Source organism: Monodelphis domestica, chromosome X (genome assembly GCF_027887165.1).
Source record: "Monodelphis domestica isolate mMonDom1 chromosome X, mMonDom1.pri, whole genome shotgun sequence".
NCBI lineage: Eukaryota > Metazoa > Chordata > Mammalia > Didelphimorphia > Didelphidae > Monodelphis > Monodelphis domestica.
Genome location: NC_077235.1, coordinates 30,186,509 through 30,204,620, shown reverse-complemented (window position 1 = coordinate 30,204,620; position 18,112 = coordinate 30,186,509). Strand labels below are relative to the sequence as shown.

The following is an 18,112-nucleotide window of genomic DNA, read 5'->3' as shown; positions in this document are numbered from 1 at the left end:
GCCAGTTATTGCAGGTGAAAGAGAGGCCACTGTCTTATAGTAGATCTGCTCCTCCCCCTATAGCCCATCATAGATCTATACCCTCCTCTGTTGATTTTTTTCCCTACATGTGCCTGGAAATCTCATCTCTGTGTTTTTTGTTCTCTCATTTCTCCAGGTGTCAGTTGTCCTCAGGAGTCCTCCCTGCCTTCCATTATAGGACAAGTAGAGTTTTCAAGCACCAAACCCTCCAGGCTTCATCAGTGTCAGGTCCTTATCTCCCTTCAGTGACCATCTCTTTTTATTTGTAGAAATATTTATTGGTGCAACTCCATCCCACTTCTAAAGTAAGGCCTCTTTTCTTTCCTCTCCCTTTTCAGTTCCCCCTCAACCATTCCCCTCTAGGCTCTTCTCTTGAGACCACAAGGGGCATCTTCTCATCGTTAGCTCTTGATCTGACCCTGGTGTTCCTCTTTATCCTTTTACTCCCTTTCTCGATTTTTATGTACCTCTCATATTGTCATATAGTTCCACACAAAAAGCAGTGATTGACCTGCAGGTAGGTCTTGTTCATAGTGCCCCCTATCTAGCCTGTTACCTCTACCTCTACCTTCACTCTTGTCAGCTTGTGTCTATTTAGAAAGAAGTCTTGGGGCAGCTGGGTGGCTCACTGGATTGAGAGCCAGCCATAGAAATGGGAGTTCTGGGTTCAAATTTGATCTCAGACACTTCCTAGCTGTGTGACCCTGGGAAAGTCACTTAACCCTCATTGCCTAGTCTTTATCACTCTTCTGCCTTGGAACTAATATACAGTATTGATTCTAAGGTAGAAGGTAAGGGTTTTTAAAAGAAGAAAGAAAGAAAAAAGACTCTTAGGCTCTTACTGCTGCTCTTGCCTCTTGCATTTCCATTGTTTGGAGTGTTTGAACAAAATGTTTCAAATTCTCCTTTATTGTTGAACATTTATCTTTTTTTTTTCTAAAGTTAATCTCAGATATGCAGGATAGGTGATCCTAGGCTGTAGCCCGAGTACTGTTACTCTTAGGAACATATTTCCTGTCTACATTTTCTAGTGGGTACAAAATAATCTTGTTTTCTGAACGTCCTATTCTTTGTATATTAAGGCCTTGATAGCTTGCAGAACTTGTCATTTCTGAACTGAATTATTACATTTAATCATTATGTGCTTTGAAGTTTGCAACCTTATTGTTTTTTCTGTAGATGATCTATGAATTCCTTTAATTGGAATTTCCTTTTCTAAAAATTCATTTAATTTAGAATTTCTGGGTAGTTTTATTATTTTCTTCATTATGGTGTTAATTTTTATCTTGTATGCTTCTGGGAGATCTAAGAGCCTTAGGTTTTCTGTCTGTAACTTGTCTTCAGGGTCAGTAAGTTTTACTTGCATAGTGAGCATATTTTCTTTTAATGTTATTGTCTTTTGCTTTTCTTCTTCCATGTTTTTGAATTCCCAATATATTATTCTCTCGTGTTTCTTTGAGGAAGTTGACCATTTCAAATTCTAGTTTTTCTATTCTGCTCATTATTTTTCCTGTACAGGAAATAAACTGTGCTCTAATAATTTTCATTTCCCTTTTAAACATTCAGGAGCCACATGCTGTGGTTTCATATTCTCCTCATATTCTACAGGGTCCTCTGTCTCATCAACAGTTCGATTATATTCCTTTGTTTTGCAGTATTTATTCATAGTTGCCTGAACTCATTTACAAATTCTGGAGGCTTTATTTCTTTCTGCTGTTACTGATTTTCCTATTGACTTATCTGTTTATGCTCAAAGTCTTTGAGGTTTTTTTTATTAGAAGGGCTCCATTTCTTTATTTTAATAAATTATTTCCACTTATGATCGTACCCACCTGTGATCTCCATATTAAGGAAGCCAAAGCTGATAGGGATCAGTCAGAATATGGGAATTCTGAACTGCACGGTCTGATCTCATAGCCATACTCAGTCTGTCATGAGGATGATGATCTCTAGAGAACCCTGGGCCACTAGGCTAACTAAGGAGCAGTGAAGTGACCCAGGTTGCAGATAGAACAAGTCAAAGCTTTCATACTGATCAGTGTCGGGATCAGGGCCATGAGGGGCTACTATACTTTTACCTGGGAGAGATAGGGAGACCCAGTTTCAAAAAGAAAAGTAAATTGTTACTCGTAGCTTTCTAACATCACCAAAATTTCCCCCAGAATCCCTCCTCTTTCCCCCTCCCAGAGAGACAACCAATATAACAACTAGTATTTTTAGTGAAAAAAGAAAAAGAAAGATAAAATCAGATAAACTGATCAATACATTGAAAAGGTTTAAAAATATATGCAATGTGATATAACCATGGACTTCTCGCCTCTGAAAGATTGGGATGGCAATGTCTTCTCAAATCTCTCTTTGGAGTCATGCTCGTTCTTTGTAATTTGGCAACCCTTACTTTTTCTTGTTTTGTGCACGTTTTCCCCATTTCCACTGTTGTAGTTATTTTGTATAGCAATTTATTTTTTCTTTCTTTTTTTAAATGACTCCTACCTTCTGTTCTGTTACCTAGTAACATCTCTACGATAGAAGGGCAAGAGCCAGATAAATGGAGTTAAGCAGCTTGCCTGGGACCACAAAGTTAGAACGTGAGGTCATATTTGAATGCAGGTCCTTCTGAATCCAAGCCTAGCACTCTATTTACTGTGTCACCTAGCTGCCCTTGTTTATCATTTTCATGGTTCTTTACTCTGCATTAGATCTTGATCCTACCTTCTACAAGGAACATTTTCCATTTCCCCTTGATGCTAGTGCCTTCTGTCAATGGGTTATCTCCAACTTACCCTCTATATTCCTACCTAGTTGTTTGCATGTTGGATTGCCCCCATTTAGAACCTGAGCTTCCTGAGAGCAGGGACCGTTTTTGCCTTTTTTTATATTCCCCCATTTGGGTATAGTGCCCGGCACAGAGTAGATGTTTAAATATTTCTCAGCCGACTGCTTCTCTACATTTGTTGTTTCTTACAGCCCAGTACTATCCCATTACATGCATCTGCCACAATGTGTTTAGCTACTTCCTTCCTTATCGGTGGGCATTTCGGTTTCTACTTTGTTTCTAACTTTGCTGTCACAGAAAGTACTGCTAGAAATATTTTGGTGTGACTTTCTTCTTTTCAATGACCTCCTTGTGATATAAGGCTAGTAGTAGAATCTCTGGCTCAGAGGATATGGATATTTTATTCCCTTTTTGGGGGTACAATTCCAATTGCTTTGTACCAACAATGTACTAGTGCGCCCATCTTCCCACAGCACCTCCAATGGTTGCCGAATTGTGGGGGGTGAGGTGAGACCTTAGAGTTATTTTGATATGTACTTCTGTTATTGTTAGTGGTTTGAAGCATTCTTTCAAATGGTTGTGAATATTTTGTAACTTCTTTTGAGAACTTTTTGTTCAGATTCTTTAACCATTTATCTTTTGGCCTTATGGTTGTGTGTATGAGATTTATATCTATAAACACATATGTGTATGTGTATATGTATACATACACACTATATGAACACACATACACACACATATATACATGAAATTCAATACCAAACCCTTGTCTCAGATATTTGATGCAAAGATTTTTTTCCATTTGACTGCTTCCCTTCTCATCCTGGATGCTTTGATTTTTGTCTGTTCAGAAACTTTTCTGTCTCATATAACCCAAGTTATCCATTTAATCTTTATAATTGTCTTTATTCCTCATTTTGTTAAGATGATATCTACCTGAAACTGTGAAGGATATATGTTCTGTTTCTCTTCCAGTTTTTTGATGGCATGAGATTTAATATTAAGGCTATGAATCCATTTAGAATGTTTTTGGATTTTAGCATAAGGCTTTGTTCTAAGCTTAATGTCTACCAGATTTTATTTATTTTTACATATTTAAAATATTTTTATTTTTTATTTTAATAACAAATTTCCACATAAGTTTTCCAAAGTGATATGATCCATATTGTTTCCCTCTCTTCTTCTCTCCCCCCTCTTGGTGCTGATGAGCAATTCAATCTGGGTTTATGCATATATTATCACACAAAACATTTCTATATTATTCATTTTTGTAAATGAATAATCTTATAGAACCCAAATTCCAAAATATATACCCAGATAAGTAAGTGACAAATCCTATGTTTTCATCTGCATTCCTACTACACAAGTTCTTTCTCTAGAGGTGGATAACATTCATTTTAATAAGTACTCAAAAGTGTCCTGGATCAATTCTGAGGACTTATTAAAAAGAATGTATTGCTCTTAGTAGCAAAGTCTATCACATTTTATTGTTCTTCAATATTGCAGTTGCGGTAGATGATGATCTCTTGGTTCAGTTTATTTTACTCTGTATCAGTTCACGTAGGTCTTTCCAGTTCTTTCTGAAATCATTCTGTTCATCATTCAATAGTATTCCATCACTATTATATACCACAATTTGCTCAGCTATTCCCCAAATGAGGGACATCCCTTTAGTTTCCAATTCTTTGCCACCATAAAAAAAGCAGCTATAAATATTTTTATACAAACAGATCCTTTACAATTTTTTTTTATCTCTTTGGGATACAGACCCAGTAGTGGTATTACTGGATCAAAAGGTCTGCATTCTTTTACAGCCCTTTGGGCATAATTCCAAATTGTCCTCTAGAATGGTTGGATCAGTTCACAACTCTACCAATAATGCATTAGTGTCCCAATTTTGCCACAACCCCTCCGACATTTATTATTTTCCTTTACTGTCATATTGGCCAATCTGGTAGGTATGAGGTGGTATTGAGTTGTTTTAATTTGCATATCTCTAATCAAGAGGGATTTGGAACCACTTTTTCCATGTGCTTACTAATAGCTTTGATTTCTTCATCTGAAAATTGCCTATTCATATCCTTTGAGCATTTATCAGGGGAATGACGTGGATTCTTATAAATGTGACATAGTTCTTTATATATTTGATTTTCTTTGGAGGTCATCTTTCATCCTCTTTACATTGTTTTTCATCTCCTTTTTCTCATCTTTCATCTCCTTTGCCTCATTTTCTAGCTGGTTGATTTTGGCTTTCAAGACACTATTTTCTCATTTTAGTTCAAGTGCCTCTGTTTCCAGATGACTGATCTTAGTTTTTAAGTTCTTTTCCCAATTGTCTTCAGCCTCTCTTAATTGTGTTTTGAATTGCATTTTGAGTTCTTCCAAAGCCTGTATCCAATTTGCTGGTATTTCTGATTTTTCGTTTGCTTATCCCTCCCCCTTTGTTCCGCTCGCTGTATAGAAGCTGTCCATTGTAATTTCTTTCTTCTTTTTCTGTTGTCTGCTCACATTCACCTCTTCTTTGCTCCCCGTATTTGTCTGTTCTCTTGCTCCTCTCATTTTTTTGGTTTTGGGTGCTTCTGTCAGTCTCTCCTCTTGGAGTTTTGACAGAAAATCTCTTGGTGCAGTCTGTGGGGGAGGGTTATTGAGGTTTGAGCTTCCCTGTCCTCTGGAGGCTTTTGATTGGATTAAAGTCCATCAGTCAATGAGTATGGGTATGGAGCCTGGGCTTCCCTGAGTTCTGAAGACTTTTTATGGGATTAATTTCAGCTTGGTTGGGTTGGGTGTGCTCAAAACCTCCTGAAAGGCTGGAGCAAATATGGAGGATACAGCTCTGGCCAGGCTACCAGCTCTATGCTCTCTCTCTAGCTCCTTCCCTGCCATCTGTGTTTGATGCTCTGAGCTTGGCACAGCCCTGCCCGCAAGGTACACCCTCCAGACCAGCACCTTTGCCCACCCAGAAGTTCCCGCTACCGCTGGAGTCTCAGTGCTCTAGGTGGGCGGGGGGAGGGGTCCTGGGACCTTCCTTCTGCCTTCCCCTTGAACCCGAGTGTTCTCGGATTCTGGCTTTTTTTGGGGGGGCGTGCCTTTTGAATTGAGTCCAGCAGGAGGGTTCCTTGGCTCTGTCTTGTTGTTAGGTTTGATTTTCAGTCCCCTAGGAGCATTCAGTTTGTGATTAGTAAGGATGGGTATTCAGAGGTCTGAACTTCTGCTTCTTCTAGGCTGCCATCTTGACTCCGCCTCCCCCTTATATATTTGAGAGATGAGACCTTTGTCAGAGAAATTTGTTATGAAATTTTTCTCAGTTTGTTGTTTCTCTTCTAATCTTGGTTGCATTGGTCTCATTTGTACAACCCCTCTTAAATTTAATCAAATTAATAATCAAATTACTACTACTAATAATCAAAATTATTCATTTTACATCTTATAATATTCTCTTTCTCTTGTTTGGTCATAAATTATTCCATTCTCCATAGATCTGACAGGTAAAGTATTCTATATTTCCCTAATTTACTTATATCCCTCTTTATGTTTAAATCATATGCCTATTTTGATCTTCTCTTGGTATAAGGTTTGAGATATTGATTTAAACCTAATTTTTGCTATCCTGTTTTATAATTTTCTCAACAGTTTTTGTCAGATAGTGAGATCTTATCCCAAGAGCTGAGATCTTTGAGTTTATCATATACTACATTGCTGAGGTCATTTACCCCCTAGTCTATTCTATTGATCCACCCTTCTATTTCTTAGCCAGGACCAGAATTTTTTTATACCTTCTGCCTTAGAACCATTGGTTCTAAGGAAGAAGAGTGGTAAGGGCTAGGCAATAGGGGTCAAGTAACTTGCCCAGGGTCACACAGCTGGGAAGTAAATGAGGTCACATTTGAACCTAGGACCTCCCATCTCTAGGCCTGGCTCTCAATCCACTGAGCCCCCTAGCTGCCCCCCAAATTTTTTTGATAATTCCTGTTTTATAGTACAGTTTAAGATGTGGTACTGCTAGGCTACCATCCTTCCTATTTTTTCATTAGTTTCTTTGATATTCTTGACCTTTTGTTCTTCCAGACGAATTTTATTATTTTTTCTAGTTCTATAAAATAGTTTTTTTGGCCCTGAACAGGTAAATTAGTTTGGGTAGGATTGTCATTTTTATTGTATTAGCTTTGGCCTACCGAGGAGCAATTAATGTTTTTCCAATTCTTTAGATCTAGTTTTAATTGTGTGGAGAGTGTTTTGAAGTTGTGTTCATATAATTCCTGTGTTTGTCTTGGCAAATAGATTCCCAAATATTCTATTGTCTAGAGTGATTTCAAATTGAATTTCTCTGTCTAACTCTTGCTGCTGAGTTTTGTTGGAAATGCTTGGAAGGGATGATGATTTATATGGGTTTGTTTTGTATCCTGCAACTTTGCTAAAGTTATTAATTATTTCAATTAGTTTTTTAGTTGATTGTCTAGGATTCTCTAAGCTTACCATCATATCATCCACAAAGAGTGATAGTTTCATTTCCTCGTTGCCTACTTTAATTCCTTCAAGTTCCTTTTCTTCTCTTTATTGCTACAGCTAGTGTTTCTAGTACAGTATTAAATAGTGAGAATAATGGGCAATTTTTGCTTCACTCCTGATCTTGCTGGGAAGTTCACCAGACTTTAAATAGGAAATTTTGTCCTAAGTGATTTGTTTTCTGATTTAACAAACATTGACTTACTGAGTTCTGTTGTTTCCGATTCTCCCCTGACTAGGCTTTACTCTTGATCTACCTCTCTATTTTCAAACTAGTGCCAAAGAGTTTGCTGACTGCTAATTTTTTAATATGTCACAAGGGCTGGAAGTACCATTCTTCCTTCATCTCTACCTCTTTTAATTATTTTTTTTTAATATTCTAAATCTTTTATCTCAATAAAATTTTGTATTATTATATCAAGTTCCATAAATTATCCTTCATTTTTATAGCATTAAAATGTATATTACCTTTGCTTATATTGTCTTTTTTATTAGAGTAGCATGACCTTTTTTTAAACCCTTACCTTCCATCTTAGAATCAATACTGTGTATTGTTTCTAAGGCAGAAAAGTGATAAGGGCTAGGCCATGGGGGTGAAGTGACTTGCCCAGGGTCACCCAGCTAAGAAGTGGTTGAGGTCACATTTGAACCCAGTACCTTCCATCTCTAGGCCTGGCTCTCAATCCACCGAATCACCCAGCTGCCCCCACCATGGCTTTTAAAAAACACTTTTTTAAAAATTTCAGATAATACTTTATTTTTCCCAACTACATGCAATAATTTTTAACATTCTTTTTTCAAAAATTTGATTTCCAAATTCTCCTTCCTTCCATTTCCACTCTTCTCCCTGAGATGGCAAGCAATTTTATACTAGGTTATTCTTCATGTGCTCATGCAAAACATCTCCACACTGGTCATGCTTTGGAAGAAGACTCCTATGAAACAGAACCCCCCCCCCAAAACCCACCAAAAAAACCAAAATGAAAAATCGTTTATTCTGATCTGCTTTCAGATTCCATCTGCTCTTTCTCTGGAGGTGGATAGCATTTTCTACCGTAAGTCCTTTGGGATTGTCTTGGATCATTGTAATGCTGGGAATGACTAAGCCGTTCATAATTGATCATTATACAGTACTGCTCTTACTGTGTCCAATGTTCTTCTGGTTCTGCTCACTTCACTTTGTACTTTTTAATATTATAGTTTTCCCAATTACATGTAAAAATACTTTCTAGTCTTCCATTCACTTCCAAGTGTTACTGTTCCCTCCTCCCATTCCGTTGTATTTACTTATTTTTGTGGACTATTGATAGTGGGCTATATTTTCTTTTCCTTGTGGCTCTGCATATAGTAGGCATTTAAAGTAATGCTTATCAATTCAATATATTGTTCTTCTGATTCTATTTTAGTCAAATCGGTAAGCATTTGTTAATTGCCTACTATGTGTCAGGTCCTGTCCTAGGTATACAAAGACCCAAGCCATGCATGCCTTCAGAAAGCTTCCATTGTATTAGGGGAGATGTCCTAAGTATTTATAAAGTGTATAAAATGAATAAGAGAGTATTGTGAAAGGGAAACTAAGAGATGGTGGGATCAGGAGAGTCATCATTGAAGAAGTAACATTTCAGCTGAGTTTGGAAGGAAACCAGCTGAGGAGGTTGTCTGTAAGTGGCAAGAAGAGAAGAAATGTCATGGTTGAGCCCCTTCAGCTAGATCATCCGGTGTGTGAAGGAGGTTAATGAATAATACGCCCAGAAAGTAGCTTAGAGATGGGTTAAATACCTGCTGTAGGAGTTTGTATTTGATCCCAGGAGTACTAGGAAGCCATTGGAGGTTACTGAATAGGAAAGAGACAGGGTCAGACCTGTGCCTCAGGAATATCACCTTGGTAACTATCTGGAGCATATATTTAAGATCAGAGGCACTTGAGACATCACTTCATCCCAATAATTCTATATTCTTCTGATTCCTTCATACTTCTCTTATTTACAATTCTATTCCATCACATCCACATGCCAACATTTGTTTAAGTCATTTGCCAATTGATAGGCATCTGTTTTGGTTCCAGGTTTTTGCTACTACAAAAGCTTTGGTGTTCATTCAGCAAGCATTATTAGCATGAAGGCATTTTGCTAGGCACACTCAGGATACAAGACAAAGGGAGAAACAGGACCTGCCCTCAAGGAGATTATTTCTTATTGGGAAAATGTGTATAAAGAAAATGAAATACAGTATATATTATGTACAAAATGGATGCTAAGTTACTTGTGGCGTAGATAAATGCTACTTTGGGGGATCAGAATAGATTTCCTCTAGGAGGTGGCACCTGAGCCAAAACTTACAGAAGCCTGGGATTTCTTGAAGCAGAGATGAAGAGGGAGGACATTCCAGGTATGCTTCTGCAAAGACCCAGAGACTGGAGATGGAATTATGCATTCAGAAAGATCAGTTTGGCTGGACTGTAGAATGTTAAAAGGAGAGCAAAAGGTAATATGGTTGGTAAATTAGACAGGAGCCAGATTGGAAGAGTTTTAAAAAGCCCAATAGAGGAGTTGATATTTTATCAGATAGGGTAGAGGGAACTAGCTATTCATGAGAATGACATAGTCAGACCTAGAATTTAGGAAGATCAATTTACTCTCCCTGGCTTGAGGGCCTTCTCTTTTCAATCCATTTTCCACTCATCGACAATTAGAAGGATCTTTTAACAACCCAGGTGCAAAATTCTAAGGTCTTGAATTAGGTTAGTGGGCCCTGAATATGTAAGGAGAGAGAAAAAATTGAGATATACTGTGGTGTAGGCAGAATTGATAAGATTTGAGGACTCATTGGATGTAAGGGAGAGTAGAGTTGAGGATGACTCTGTAAAATCTGTTACCCTAAAAAAAGAACTACATATCCCAAGAGCCCACTGACTTCCTGTCATTACGTACTTCCTGTACAGGCAGAGGATAAAGGGTATGGGCTTTGGAGGTTCCCTCTCTCTGATGTAGAATTAGCATTGATGGTGGTAAGTGGGGTTGACTAATAAATAGCTAACTAGCCATAGGCATGTGGTCTTTGTTTTGTATCTTCTTTATTCCTTGATTTCTAATGATCATTAATAAATCTCTTAAAATATAATATTATTATTGAGATTTAATTTTAATTTTTAGACTCTGGGGTTGTGAACCTGAGTGACTGGAAGGATGGTAGTATCCTGAGCAAAAACAGGGAAGTCAGGGAGAGAAGTGGATTTTAGGGAGAAGGTAATCTGTTCTGTTTTAGGCATGATAAGTTTGAAATGCCTATGGCAATCCATTTGGAGATGCCCAATAGATAATTGGTGATGTGGCATTAGACTTCAGGAGAGACTTTGTCTTGGATATACTTGACGTATAGCCAGTAGTGCGATCATTGGGGCAGAGGGTGTGAACAGTGGAGTAATTTTTCTCACATAATCTTAAAGTATTTTCCAGAAGAGTTGGACCCATTTGTACCTCCACCAGCAGTGTTCTTTATTTAAAAAATCCTTAACTTAGACAATTAAAAAAGAGCATTTACATGCACTGAGCAGAACATGGATATTCCACATGAAACCATGAATCTTATACCACTAACTTAAAAATATTTTTTTACCATCATAATATCTTTCTTTCTGTTCTCTGACATTGTTATTATCTTAGCATAGGCCCTTATTACCTCACATCTGAACTGTTGCAATAATAGGTTGGACAATATGCTTATTCCAGGCCATCTTGGCTGTCAAAGTGATCTTTCCAAAGCATGCATCTGGCTATGTCACTCCCTTACTCATTAAATTCCAGTGGCTCCATACTACTTCTAGGATAAAATATAAAGTTCCCTCTTCAGCACTTTAAAGCCCATTATAACCTGATCTCCTACCTTCCTAGTTTTCTTACACCCTCTACTCCATCATATACTTTGGATTCTAGTGACATTGACCTCCTTACCATTTCTTGAACAAAACCTTCCATTTCCTGACTGTAACTGACTACCTGAGGCTTATCTGATGGTTTGCATAGTTTCAGGTTTTATGCCGTAGACATAAAGGTTCTTGTGTAAGGAACTAAATTTTATGGTTAGACTAAATATATGAGAATTTTAAAGATAATTTTGTGGTCGCCGATTTAAAAATTAATATAGCCCAAGTCAAAATGACTTTCAGTAGCTTTATTTACAAAGAGGTGGAACGAGTGAAAGTAGAGAAATGTGAAAGAGGCTAGAGTAAGAAGTCTACCTTATCACCCTAAAGGTTGCTCTGGTCCCCCAGCTCAAACCCTGCAGGGCTCGTAAATCCCTCAGCCAGAGGAGTTGGTGGTGAATAAACAACGGTTCAACCCATGTGGCCTCCTCCAAAAAGGGGAGGCCTCTCTGGAACGAATCTCTCCAGAAGCCAAGAAAGAAGGGTCAGCTTTTTTCACTTACCCAAGTTGTAGCTCCAAGCTACAGTCACAGTCCAAAGGGGAAGATACAAGGGAAGTCTTACCAGAAGCAGTTCAAGTCGCCAGCCCTAGGTCCTTCAAGCTGAAGATTCAGGACAAAGACCTCTTGGACAGGAAGTTCAGGAAGTTGATTATCTTTTATAGTCTCTTTTTTATGTCACTTCCTGTCCAAGAGGTTTATGGAGACGAATTCCTGTCTTTAAATTTGCTTAACACTGCCTAAGGGGCTGTCAGTCACTTCTGGAGGTGTATCTCACTTTAGTAAGTGATTTGTGAACTTAACACTAAGTAGGGATGTCTTCACTTTTGGTTGATTAAATTTAAAAGTAGGCAAGGGGAGAGTCAATCCCATCTTCACACTTGTTACATAGCATTCACGTGAGATAGATTTGGCTACAAGAACATTAGTTAGTGAGACAGACAATGAGCCCAAGATATTGGTTTAAAACTAAGAAAACAACAGTGGTTGATGTTAACATCAAATCAGACAAATGACTAGTGAAAGTGAATGGAAAAGTGAAGAATCATTGAAAATAATAAAACAGCTAAAGGAGAATCTTGATCTAGGCCTTAAGTACTGTTGGCAGGGGAACATCTCCTGCTTTGGGAACATTTTCTGGTAAAAAACAAACCAAAGTGAATACTTGAAGATTTGGGTGGGAGGAGGAAGAAAAGAGTATTCTCTGACTTTATCGGTTAAAAATTTGGATTAACTAAAGCATTAGGTGGTAACACCGAGGCCTTATATTTATCTTATTTTTTTCTAGGTCAGTTTCTTTTCATTTATTTATTTATTTATTTTTTAATTTTTCCCTGGTTACAAGGCTCATGTTCCTTCCCTCCACTCCCCCAACCCCCTCCCATATCTGGCTCACAATTCCACTGGGTTTAACATGTGCCATCAATCAAGACCCATTTCCTTATTATTAATATTTGAACTAGGGTGATCTTTTAGAGTCTTCTTTCCCAGTCATAGCCCCACCAACCCATGTGATCAAGCAATTGTTTTTCTTCTGAGTTTCTTTTTCACAGTTCTTCCTCTGGATGTGGATAGTGTTCTTTCTCTTATGTCCCTCTGAATAGTTCTGGATCATTGCATTGCTACTAGTAGAGAAGCCCATTACATTTGATTTTACCGCAGTGTATCATCAGTCTCTGTATAGAATGTTCTCCTGGTTCTGCTCTTTTCACTTTGCATCAGTTCCTGGAGATCGTTTCAGTTCACATGGAATTCCTCCAGTTTATTATTCCTTTGAGCACAATAGTATTCCATCACCAACATATACCACAATTTGTGCAGCCATTCCACAATTGAAGGGCATCCCCTCATTTTCCAATTTTTTTTACTACCACAAAGAGCATGGGTATGAATATTCTTGTACAAGTCTTTTTCCTTAGTATCTCTTTGGGGTACAAACCTAGCAGTGCTATGGCTGGATCAAAGGGCAGTTAGTCTTTTAGCACCTTTTGGTCATAGTTCCAGATTGCCCTCCAGAATGGCTGGATCAGTTCACAACTCCACCAGCAATGAATTAATGTTCCAATTTTGCCACATCCCCTCCAACATTCATTACTTTCCTTTGCTGTCATGTTAACCAATCTGCTAGATGTGAGGTGATACCTCAGAGTTGTTTTGATTTCCATTTCTCTGATTATAAGAGATTTATAACATTTTTTCATGTGCTTACTAATAGTTTTGATTTCTTTATCTGAAAATTTCCTATTCATGTCCCTTGCCCATTTATCAACTGGGGAATGGCTTGATTTTTTTGTACAATTCATTTAGTTCCTAATAAATTTGAGTGATTAGACCTTTGTCAGAGGTTTTTGTTATAAAGATTGTTTCTCAATTTTTTGCTTCCCTTCTAATTTTGATTACATTGGTTTTGTTTGTACAACCCCTTTTTAATTTAATATAATCAAAATTACTTATTTTGCATTTGTAATTTTTTCTAACTCTTGCTTGGTCTTAAAATCTTTCCTTTCCCAAAGATCTGACAAGTATATTATTCTGTGTTCACCTAATAAGTAATATTTTACGTTTTGTTTCCTTCTTTATGTCCAAGTCATTCACCCATGCTGAGTTTATCTTGGTATAGGGTGTGAGATGTTGATCTAAACCTAATCTCTCCCATACTGTTTTCCAATTTTCCCAGCAGTTTTTGTCAAATAGTGGATTTTTGTCCCAAAAGTTGGGATCTTTGGGTTTATCATAGACTGTCTTACTGAGGTCACTTACCCTAAGTCTATTCCACTGATCCTCCCTTCTGTTTCTTAACCAGTACCATATGGTTTTGATGATCACTTCTTTATAGTACAGTTTAAGATCTGGTACTCCTAGGCCACCTTCCTTCACATTTTTTCATTTTTTCCCTTGATATTCTTGAGCTTGTTCTTCCAAATTAACTTTATTATTGTTTTTTCTAATTCTGTAAAGTGTTTTGGTACTTCAATGGGTATGGCACAAAATAAGTAAATTAGTTTGGGTAGGATTGTCATTTTTATTATGTTAGTTTGTCCTACCCATGAGCAATTAATATTTTTCCAATTATTTAGATCTAGTTTTAATTGTGTGGAGAATGCCTTGTAGTTGTGTTCATATAGTTCCTGTATTTGTCTTGGCAGATAAGATTCCCAAGTATTTTATATTGTCTAGGGTGATTTTAAATGGAATTTCTCTTTCTAATTCTTGCTGCTGAAATGGGTTGGAGATATATAGAAATGCTGATGACTAATGTGGGTTTATTTTGTATACTGCAACTTTGCTAAAGTTGTTGATTATTTCCACTAGCTTTTTAGTTGATTCTCTAGGATTCTTTAAGTAGACCATCATATCATCTGCAAAGAGTGATAGCTTGGCCTACTCATTGCCAATATTAATGCCTTCGATTTCTTTTTCTACTCTAATTGCTACTGCTAGTGTTTCTAGTACAATGTTATATAATAGAGGTGATAATGGGCATCCTTGTTTCCCTCCTGATCTTTTTGGGAAGGCTTCTAGTGTATCCCCATTGCAGATGATGTTAGCTGATGGTTTTAGATAAATACTGTTTATTATTTTTAGGGAAAGTCCTTCTATTCCTTTACTTTCTAGTGTTTTCAATAGGAATGAGTGTTGTATCTTGTCAAAGGCTTTTTCTACATCTATTGAGATAATCATGTGATTTTTGTCGGTTTTCTTGTTAATATGGCCATGTGGATGGTTTTCCTTATATTGAACCACCCTTGCATTCCTGGTATGAATCCTTCCTGGTCATAGTGAATAACCCTTGTGATGACTTGCTGGATATTTTTTGCTGGATATTTTTTTTTTTGCTAATATCCTATTTAAGATTTTTGCATATATTCTCATTAGGGATATTGGTGTATAGTTTTCTTTCTGTGTTTTTGACCTGCTTGGTTTTGGGATCAGTACCATATTTGTGTCATAAAATGAATTTGGTAGAACTCCTTCTTTGCTTATTCTGTCAAATAGTTTGTATAATATTGGGATTAGTTGTTCTTTGAATGTTTGATAGAATTAATTTGTGAATCCATCTGGACCTGGAGATTTTTTCTTAGGGAGTTCTTTGATGGCTTGTTTAATTTCTTTTTCTGATATGGGGTTGTTTAGGTAATCTATTTCTTCCTCTGTTAGTCTAGGCAATTTATATTTTTGTAAGTATTCATCCATATCACCTGTATAAATGGAGATTTTGAACTCTATACTTCAACCCCCAGAAGTCCTTGGTATTTCCCAGAATTCCCAATATTCTCACCTGAGTCTTCACGTAGGTGAGATCACAATTGGTTTTCAACTGGCAGTAACACCAGTTACTACCACGCTCTCTTCCCTTCCTTTGCAAGATGTAGAAACTATAGTGGTAAACTAAGCTCTGGGACTTTGAATGGGCTAATCAGCCATTGGCACATGGTCTTATTTTATATCCTTGATTTCTAATAATCCTTAATAAACCTCATAAAATATAATATTTTTATTATTAGAGACATAATTTAATTTTTACAGTTAATGGCAACTACAAGATTGGATGAGAACTTCTCAATTTTTTTTTAAGATAGCCTAGATAATTTTTTTAAGTCACATTTCTCCCTCCAAGGTTCTCTTGATTCAGTTTGCTCCTGCTGCCTGCTTCTGTGCTCCAGCCATCCACTCCTGCCTCCAGTCATTCGCTCTGGACCTGCTTGACCCAGATCACTCTCCCAGTCCCAACCCACTCCGGCCCTGGCCCCATCCCCCATCCCCCAGCCCCAGCCCCAGCTGATCTCCAGCCTCCGAACTAGATCGCCCCAGGCCAGCCCCAGGACCCAGGCTGCTGGTAGCTGCCACTGTATCTTCAGAATCACAAACCAACTGGTAAAAACTGGGGTGTTCTTTCCTTAGACAACAATTAGCCTCCACATGGCAGGGGACCTCAGGGGGGTGAACGAGAAGAAGGAAGAGACTTTTCCAAATAGGAAGTTGATTACAAGTATGGCGTATTCTATGAGAGAGCAGTGCATTTCCTATTTCAAAGGATATTTTTTAAGTGCGTTGATCCTTTTACTTAATTTACCTGAGATTCAGGGGAGAAATTCATCTCCCTGCAACTCTTTTCCATTTGGGCCTGCCCAATTTGAGATTCCTAAAACCCATGTTCTTCCTTGCTATGGAAAATCCTACCACAGTACTGGCAAAAGGCATCTCAACGGATAAAGCAAAGCAAAACAAAACAAAAACGAAGTTTAAAGAGACTGGAGGTTATATTTTTAAGGCTTTTCAGACTCCAATGTTTTATAAAAATCTCTGTATTTTATTGCATTTTGCTGATTGTTTTGTTTAAGATTTAATTTTGTTGGTTTTAAGTTCATATGTTAATGTATTTAATACTATTCTGTTACACTGAATCATTTTAATGTACTGGGTTTTAACTACTGTTATATTATTTTGCTTTCCCCTATAACTATACTGAATAAACATTATTGAATAAGCCCATATATATAAAACAGCCTTTTTTTCTATTTTGACTTTGTAAATTGTCACATAGAGGATGCACAGACTTCATCAAAACTGGTTAAAATTGTGTAACAACCTTTGGAAGATTTAATGAGCTAAATGTCTCAAATTGATTTTAAGGGGTCTTTAGACATTATTTTTAGATTTTTTTCAACAACTCTGATCCTTTTGCCTGCCTCTAACAGGAGGTAAGGTCAAGTTTAGTAGATGAAGTGAAATACAATTATAATCCCCACCTCCCACATTTATAAAAATGTGAATGGATGGGATATCACAGTCTCATACCAAAGGAGCTGGGAAGTTAATCCCAGGGCATCGTACCTCTGAATGGCTCCCAAAAGAGGAGCATCTCTCATTTATAACTCTTCAGGTCACTTTACCTTTTAACCAGAATGATATCTGGATTTCTTGATGATGTTCTAGACCCAAATAAGTTTTACTTTGTTTAAAAATGTATTTGCCAAGGTTGAAATATTGCTACGCCTGTAAAAATTGTCACAAAAGGTTTTTTTATGTCATACAGCAACTTATGTGAAATATGATAGTGGGTTTGTTTGCTATCATAATTAATTGGGCTATTGAGAATTTTGGGGATATTGGTACTTTTTGAATTTGCATTACATGTTGTACTACTGTTATTTATAAAAAAAACTGTTACCTTGTGAAAATCATTTGCTTGCACTCACAGTGGATCATAGCCAGATATGAAGAGGAAATGGATCTTATTTTTGGTGAGAAGCCTTGTATTCTACATTTCCTTACCTGACACAGTGTGTCAATGATTTTAAATTATATACATTTTTTATTTTTAAAACTCTTTTATATTGTTTTTGCTTGCATGTGCAATAAACTATTTCAGTTTTTATTTTTTCTCTCCTTTTATATTTGAAGCATGTCACCAGTATTGAGATTTTCTTTAACTTTTTTTGATTTTGCAGTAATATAAGTTTAAAATTCATTTGCTATAATGTCAATGCATACCCAAAAAGCTTGAGACTATAAAAATGATGCCATTAATTGTTTAAAAAGATTTATGGGACTTTGCTTAATGATTCTGTCTGGTTCCAGGACAAGAGAATACAAAAGAGCCATTGCACAGTGCCAAAGAAGCACAAAGCTAAATTGCATAGTGCCTATTGAGCACAAGGTCAAAGAGACCAACAAATCCTGGTGGGATTGATTTTGAGCCATGGCAAGAGGACTTGAACATGTTTGAGTTTGTGGCTGTTTAACATGGGTTAAAGGCAGGTCTTCCTTGTTCCACATTCTACCAAGTATTTTGAGTTCTAAATTTTTATTATTAGAGATAATTTAATTTTTACACAGCTAGATTGCCACATTTGTTGCCATATAATTGGGCATAATAGTTTTTAATGA

The 18,112-nt window shown here is 37.1% G+C and overlaps 1 protein-coding gene across 1 annotated transcript in view; it reads left to right on the top strand.

Annotated features, from left to right (window-relative positions):
- Positions 1 to 18,112, top strand: part of LOC130456098 (proline-, glutamic acid- and leucine-rich protein 1-like) — a 25,753-nt gene extending 7,641 nt beyond the window's left edge. Inside the window, exon 3 of the mRNA XM_056808853.1 lies at positions 15,840 to 18,112. The gene's annotated coding sequence lies outside the window, so the exon portion shown is untranslated. The remainder of the gene's footprint in view (positions 1 to 15,839) is intronic.